The sequence below is a fragment of the Nicotiana attenuata genome, chromosome 7 (genome assembly GCF_001879085.1).
Source record: "Nicotiana attenuata strain UT chromosome 7, NIATTr2, whole genome shotgun sequence".
Taxonomy (NCBI): domain Eukaryota; kingdom Viridiplantae; phylum Streptophyta; class Magnoliopsida; order Solanales; family Solanaceae; genus Nicotiana; species Nicotiana attenuata.
This window is the reverse complement of record NC_031995.1, coordinates 88,814,564-88,823,013: the sequence shown is the minus strand read 5'-3', so window position 1 is coordinate 88,823,013 and position 8,450 is coordinate 88,814,564. Positions and strand designations below refer to the sequence as shown.

The window sequence follows — 8,450 nt, the reverse complement described above, 5'->3', positions numbered from 1 at the left end:
AGGGGACATGCTTAGGGAAAATACAGATGAAAACAACTTATCAGAAGTAAACACGAAACTACATCAGATCTCGTAATCTGTATAAGTGGTCGGCGTGCCACACAATCCCATTTCATAATATATAAGTGGTCGGCGTGCCACACGATCCCATTTCATAATATATAAGTGGTCGGCTTGCCACATGATCCCATTTCATAATATATAAGTGGTCGGCGTGCCACACGATCCCATTTCATAATATATAAGTGGTTTCCCGGCAAGGGAGAATACGACTAAGCAGTTAAATCCCAGCAAGGGAGTAACAACAATAACTTACACGTCCCGGCAAGGAATAATCACATCTCTTTCTCTTACGTTCATTTCTTACTTTTTAATCAAGTCAAAAATCGAGCCAACGCTCCCAAGAGTTTACACATCATATTTCCTTCTCATTCTCTTCATATCATATAGAAAACATCAATTAACAAGGAAGAGTCACTACAGAATCCCAATTAAGCACAAATAAAGACCCACGGTCATGCTAGACACCGGTGTATAGATACTCGTCACCATGCCTATACACTGTACTCAACGTTTAGCAATTAGCAAAACTAATACTCTAATCCTATTCCCTCGAGCCAAAGTTAGATCAAACACTTACCTCGAATGCTCCAAACTCAACTCAAGCCTCTAGTATAGCTTTACCCCTCGAATTCGGCTCCAACCCGGTCAAATCTATGAAATAATGACTTTACAATATTAATAATAGCTAAACAAGCTAAACCCAATGCCTAAATATGAATTTCTAAGCTTTCTTCCCAAAATTCCAAAAATCGACCCCGGGCCCGCTTGGTCAAAATACGAGGTTCGAACCAATTCCATGTTACCCATTCCCCCACGAGCCCGGATATATAATTTGTTTTTAAATTCGACCCTAAAACGAGGTCCAAATCAAAGAAAATCGAAAAGCCCTAACTCTACCCTTTTCCCCCAATTTCAACCCTAGATTACATGATTTAGGTTTAGAAACTCATTAATTAATGAAGGAAGATGAAGGAAATGAGTGGGAATTTACTTAGCTAAGAAGCTTTGGTGAAGAAGTGCTCAAATATTCGCTCAAAGCTGTGGAGAAGAAGAACTCGTGTGAAATATGGACTAAATCCCGTCACTGTTCTGTTTTGGGGTATTTAAAATCACTGGGCAAAATGCCATATGCGATCGCGAAGAAGGTTATGCGATCGCATAGGGTAAGGGGAAGATGGTTATTGCGATCGTGGGAAGGCTGCTGCGAACGCATAGAAGAAAAGACTGTGCATTCCAGGTTTGGACTTAATGAAACGCGAACGCGGAATAAGGATTGCGTTCGCATTGAAGGAACTGGCTAAGCTTATGCGATCGCGGATGGATCTATGCAATCGCATAGAACAAATGTGGGGCACCTGAAGGATTACTCTATGCGATCGCAATGTTACCTATGCGATCGCATAGAACTGGATACCAGAACATCAGAACTGAAACTTCTGCAATTTTCTAAGGCCAAAACCACTCCGAAATACCTCCGAAACACTCCCGAGCCCTCGGGGCTCCTAACCAATCACACACACTAACTCAACGACATCCTACGAACTTAACCGTGCGATCAAATCGCCAAACTAACATCAAAAACGAGGAATCAAACCTCAAAATCATCACTTTTTTATCAAACTTCATAAACTTTCATTTTTAGATATTTAGGTCCGAAACACGTCAAATGACGTCCGATTTCAACCAAATTTCACAGAAAGCGCTTAAACCACATATAAGACTTGTACCGGGCGCCGGAACTAAAATACAGGCCCGATACCAACACGTTCTAATCAATTTCCTTTTCAAATTTCCATATTAATTTCAAAAACAATTTCATAGAAAAACTCATTTCTCGGGCTCTCGACCTCGGAATTCCGGGCATATGCCCGAGTCTCATATTTTTCTACAGACCCTTCGGGACCGTCAAATCACGGGTCCGGGTCCGTTTACTCAAAATGTTGACCAAAGTCAACTTTAATCATATTAATATCAAAATTCATCGATTTTTACACAGAATTCATATTTAAGCTTTCCGGCTACGCGCCCGGACTATGCACGCAAATCGAGGCAAGTAAAAATGAGGTTTTCAAGGCCTCGGAAGCACGGAATGAAAGAGAAAATAGGTGATGACCCTTTGGGTCGTCACATTCTCCACCTCTAAAACAACCGTTCGTCCTCGAACGGACAAAAGAAAGAAGTACCTGAGTCGGGAAATAGATGAGGATAACGGCTCCGCATATCAGACTCGGACTCCCAGGTCGATGCCTCAGGAGGTTGACCTCTCCACTGGACACGCACTGAAGGAAAACTCTTCGACCTCAACTGTCGAACCTGCCGGTCTAGAATAGCTACCGGCTCCTCCTCGTAAGACAGATCCTTGTCCAACTGGACAGTGCTGAAATCTAACACGTGGGCTGGATCGCCGTGATACCTCCGAAGCATGGACACATGAAACACTGGATGCACGGCTGACAAGCTAGGCGGCAAGGCAAGCCTATAAGCCACCTCTCCCACACGATCGGGAATCTCAAATGGACCAATGAACCTGGGGCTAAGCTTGCCCTTCTTCCCGAATCTCATCACGCCCTTCATAGGTGACACTCGGAGCAAGACCCGCTCACCAACCATGAAAGCTACATCCCGAACCTTACGATCCGCATAACTCTTTTGCTGCGACTGAGCCGAACGAAGCCTGTCATGAATGATCTTGACCTTATCCAAGGCCTCCTGAACTAGATTGGTACCCAATAACCGAGCCTCTCCCGGCTCAAACCATCCCACTGGAGACCGACATCGCCTACCATACAACGCCTCATATGGAGCCATCTGAATGCTGGACTGGTAGCTGTTGTTGTAGGCGAACTCTGCTAAGGGCAAAAACTGGTCCTACGAGCCTCCAAAATCAATGACACAGGCTCGGAGCATATCCTCCAAAATCTGAATAGTCCGCTCGGACTGACCGTCCGTCTGAGGATGAAACGATGTGCTCAACTCAACCCGTGTGCCCAACTCTCGCTGAACTGCACCCTAGAAACGCGAGGTAAACTGCGTACCCCGGTCCGAAATGATAGATACCGGCACACCATGAAGGCGAACAATCTCCCGGATATAGATCTCAGCTAACCTCTCGGATGAATAGGAGACTGCCACAGGAATGAAATGTGCTGACTTGGTCAGCCTATCAACAATAACCCATATCGCATCGAACTTCTTCCGAGTCAACGGAAGTCCAGTAACGAAATCCATGGTAATCCTCTCCCACTTCCACTCGGGAAGCTTAATCCTCTGAAACAATCCACCAGGCCTCTGATGCTCATACTTAACCTGCTGACAGTTCAAACATCGAGCCACATATGCAACAATATCCTTCTTCATCCTACGCCACCAATAATGCTGCCTCAGATCCTGATACATCTTCGCGGCGCCCGGGTGAATAGAATACCGAGAACTATGGGCCTCCGCTAAGATCAACTCTCGAATCCCATCGACATTGGGCAGACAAACTCGCCCCTGCAATCTCAAAACACCATCATCATCTAAGGTCACCTTCTTGGCACCTCCGCGCTGCACCGTGTCTCTCAGGACACACAAATGGGGATCATCAAACTGCCGATCACGGATATGCTCCAATAACGAAGAACGAGCGACCGTTCAAGCTAACACTCTGCTAGGCTCAGAAATATCCAACCTCACAAATCGATTGGCCAAGGCCTGAATATCCAAAGCAAGCGGCCTCTGGCTGGCCGGAATATAAGCAAGACTACCCATGCTGGCGGACTTCCTACTCAATGCATCGGCCACCACATTGGCCTTCCCCGGGTGATACAAAATAGTAACATCATAATCTTTCAATAACTCCAACCACCTCCTCTGCCTCAAGTTCAACTCCTTCTGCTTGAACAAGTACTGAAGACTCTTGTGATCAGTGTACACCTCACACGTCACACCATATAGGTAATGCCTCTAAATCTTCAAAGCATGAACAATGGCTGCCAACTCTAGATCATGAACCGGATAATTCTTCTCGTGGATCTTCAACTGCCTCGAAGCATAAGCAATGACTCTGCCATCCTGCATCAATACTGCACCGAGCCCAATACGGGAAGCATCACAATAAACTGTATAAGGCCCTGAGCCTGTGGGCAAAACCAATATCGGTGCCGAAGTTAGAGCTGTCTTGAGCTTCTGAAAGCTCGCCTCACACTCATCTGACCATCTGAACTGGGCACCCTTTTGGGTCAATCTGGTCATCGGGGCTGCAATAGATGAAAATCCCTCCACGAACCGACGGTAATAGCCTGCTAACCCCAAGAAACTCCGAATCTCTGTAGCTGATGTTGGTCGAGGCCAGTTCTTGACTGCCTCAATCTTCTTCGGGTCCACTTGAATACCCTCTGCTGATGCAACGTGACCCAGAAATGCAACCGAGCTCAACCAGAACTCATACTTGGAGAAGTTGGCATATAACTGACTATCCCTCAGAGTCTGAAGAACCACCCTAAGGTGCTGCTCGTGCTCCTCCTGGCTGCGGGAGTACACCAAATATCATCAATAAAGACTATCACGAACATGTCCAAATATGGCCTGAACACTGGATTCATCAACTCCATGAATGCTGCTGGGGCATTGGTCAACCCAAATGACATGACCAGGAACTCATAGTGCCCGTACCGAGTGCGGAATGCTGTCTTAGGGACATCGGATGCCCTAATCCTCAACTGATGGTAGCCAGATCTCAAGTCTATCTTTGAAAACACCTTCGCACCCTGAAGCTGGTCGAACAAATCATCAATCCTCGGCAGTGGATACTTGTTCTTTATCGTCACTTTGTTCAATTGCCGGTAATCAATGCACATCCTCATCGAACCATCCTTTTTCTTCACAAATAACACTGGCGCACCCCAAGGCGAAATGATGGGTCTAATGAAACCCTTCTCAAGCAAATCCTGCAACTGATCCTTTAACTCTTTCAACTCTGGCGGGGCCATGCGATACAGCGGAACGGAAATGGGCTGAGTGCCGGGAGCCAGATCAATACAAAAATTGATATCCCTGTCGGGCGGCATACCCGACAGGTCTGATGGGAAAACCTCGGGGAACTCCCGAACAATAGGGACAGAATCAATAGAAGGGACCTCTGCGCTGGAATCGCGAACATACGCTAGACAAGCTAAACACCCCTTCTCGACCATGCGTCGAGCCTTCACATATGAGATAACACTGCGAGTGGCATGACCTGGGGTCCCTCGCCACTCCAAATGGGGCAAATCTGGTAAAGCAAGGTCACGGTCTTGGCGTGGCAATCCAAGATGGCATGATACTGGGACAACCAATCCATCCCTAATATGACGTCGAAATCTACCATGTCTAAGAGTAATAAATCAACACGGGTCTCAAGACCCTCAAACACTATCACACAGGAATGATGAACTCAGTCGACCACTATAGAATCACCCACCGGTGTAGATACATATACAAGAACACCCAAGGCATCACTAGGCATAACCAAGTACGGTGCAAAATAGGATGACACATACGAATACGTAGACCCAGGGTCAAATAGCACTGAAGCATCCCTATCACAGACCAAAATAGTACCTGTAATAACTGCATCTGAAGACTCAGCCTCTGGCCTGGCTGGAAGAGCATAACACCGGGGCTGGGCCTCACCTCCCTGAACCATATCTCAGGGACGATCAGCTGCTGGCTGGCCTCTACCTCTGGCGGTCTGAGCTCCACCTGTATGATCTCTACCTCCACCTCTATGACCTCTACCCCCGCCTCTAGCTGGCTGGGCGGCCTGTGGATCACCTGATGCCTGAATCATGGGGCGAGGACCCTGCTGCTGTGAACTACCTGAAGCTCGAGGGCAAAATCTGACGATGTGACTCGGGTCACCACAAGCGTAACAAGCCCTCGACTGCTGACCCTGTCGACCTGAATGTCCTCCCCGAAAACTCTGAAGTGGCGGTGCACTGATGGGAGGTGGTGGTGCACTGAGAGACTGCTGATTAGAATAATGCGGCTGAGAACCACTACTGCCTGAAGTACCATGAGAGACCTGGAGAGCTGACTGAAAGGGCCTCGGAGGATGGCCTCTACCATAAGAATCTCTACCTCCAGACGAGGTACCACTGAATCTACCTGCATGACGGGGCCTCTTATCTGACCCATGACCACCTCCCCGTGCAAGAGCCATCTCAACTCTACGGGCCGCATTGGCCGCCTCCTGAAAAGAAATCTCACTCCCGGCTCCCATAGCCATCTGGAGACGGATCGACTGAATCAATCCCTCAATAAACCTCCGCACCCTCTCTCTCTCGGTGGGGAGTATAACAATAGCATGGCGAGCTAGATCAATGAATCGGGTCTCATACTGTGTGACTGTCATAGAGCCCTGCTGAAGGCGCTCAAACTGCCTACGAAGAGCATCTCGCTGAGTAACGGGGAGAAACTTCTCCAAGAACAACTCTGCAAACTGGTCCCCAGCCAGAGATGGCGACCCTGCTGGTCTGGCTAAACAATAGTCCCTCCACCAAGTCTTGGCGGATCCAGATAGACGAAAGGTGGCGAAGTCGACCCCATTGGTCTCCACAATACCCAGAGTCCGAAGAACCTCATGGCAGCTATATAAGAAATCCTGGGGGTCCTCTGAAGAAGCACCGCTGAATGTGGTGGTGAAGAGCTTGGTGAACCTATCCAGCCTCCACAAAGCATCTGCGGACATAGCCGCTCCATCGCCGGTCTGAGTCACAATACCCGGCTGAACTGCCACAGCTGGCTGAACCACTAGAACCTGAGCCTGGGGAGCTACCTGCTCCGGAGTACGTGTAGCAGGAGTCTGAACTCCTCCTCCAGCCTGAGAAGTGGCTGGTGCTACCGGAAGCAAACCCGCTCNTGCATACATTGTGATAGTCAAGCGGCAATTGGAAGGGCTGGGAGCGTTATGTATAACGGTAAGTCTCGCCATATACGACGAAGACATAAAACCGTTAGACAATTACTCTCTAGAGGAATTATCACGATTGACTATGTAAAGTCAAGTGATAATGTGTCGGATCCACTTACAAAAGGCCTAACTAGAGAGGTAGTTGAGAAGTCATCAAAGGGAATGGGACTGTGGCCGAGAACAAGTCATAGTGGCGGTAACTCTACCTAGAAGACTGGAGATCCCAAGATCTAGGTTCAAGGAGATCAAACAAAGTCATTTATGACGGTTCAACATTGTCAACTAAACTTTTGGTCCATTCTCGTGATGAGACAATGTTCAGTACCAAGGATAAAGCATTAAGGCTTTTTAATGATTTCTAAATTTGATACAGGGTATATCAAATAGTGTATCTACGGGATGACACGTTTAGGAATCACCTATGTAAGTGTGAAGTGTTAGCCGCTTCAAGGAGAACACAGCAAGGCCAGTTCTCTACGCACTTATGAAACCAGGCGGTGTTCATGGCTGAAACGAACACAACAATGAGAACCAAAGACGGTTAAGGGTTGGTTGTATGACTTGTGGTTGTCTAGGTATACACTAAAGTTCGACGGTTCAAAGATATCAAATCTACCGATTGATCGAGTATATCCGACATAAGTTCACTACGGAAAGTTCAAAGGGAAACCTACTTATCCAGATGCAATTAATCCTTACTTGTGAATCACACAGTTTTTCATGCATACTTCCGTGATATAGCCATTCCCCATTCATGTGGGGGATTGTTGGGTTTTTAAGGTATTTAATTAATATATTAAATACTTAAAAGAGGGTGAATGGGAAATGGAGGGAAATAAAATTTTTGAGTGAAATTTTAAGTTCCCCCTCCCTTGGCAAATGGGCATTGTCCCATATTGGAAGAGGAAGAGGTTTTTTATGGGTATATAAGCAATTGCTCTTCTTCTAGCTCTTAAAGAGTTGAGAAGAAGGCAAGCCTCGCGCCGTCGTCGTCGTCGTCGCTCGGCTCGGCTTCGGCTTCGGCTTCGGCTTCGGCTTCGGATTCGGCTTCGGATTCGGATTCGGATTCGGATTCGGATTCGGATTCGGATTCGGATTTGGATTTGGTCAAATGATCGATTGATTGATTAACTTTTTGGACCAAATTTATTTGTTAATAGTAAAATATTAACAGAAATGTTATTAAATATTTGTTTTAATAACAAAATATTAATATTAAATATTAATATTAAATCCAATCCGTTTTTCTGTTTTGGTAACAGAAAAGTAACTACCCTCTTCAATTTTCCCTCTTTATTTTCCCTCTTTATTATTGAGTAAATGGCCATTTATGTAATGGCATTTATGTTGTGGGCGTTTTGCATAAACAGCCATTCCGAAGAGACCCAACTTTGGCTATAAATACAACACTATTCTGCTCAGAATTTTAACTACAATTTTCTGAGTTTCCTCTCCT

The 8,450-nt window shown here is 46.4% G+C and overlaps 1 pseudogene; it reads right to left on the bottom strand.

The window, feature by feature from the left end:
- Positions 4,483-4,901, bottom strand: LOC109230642 (annotated as a pseudogene).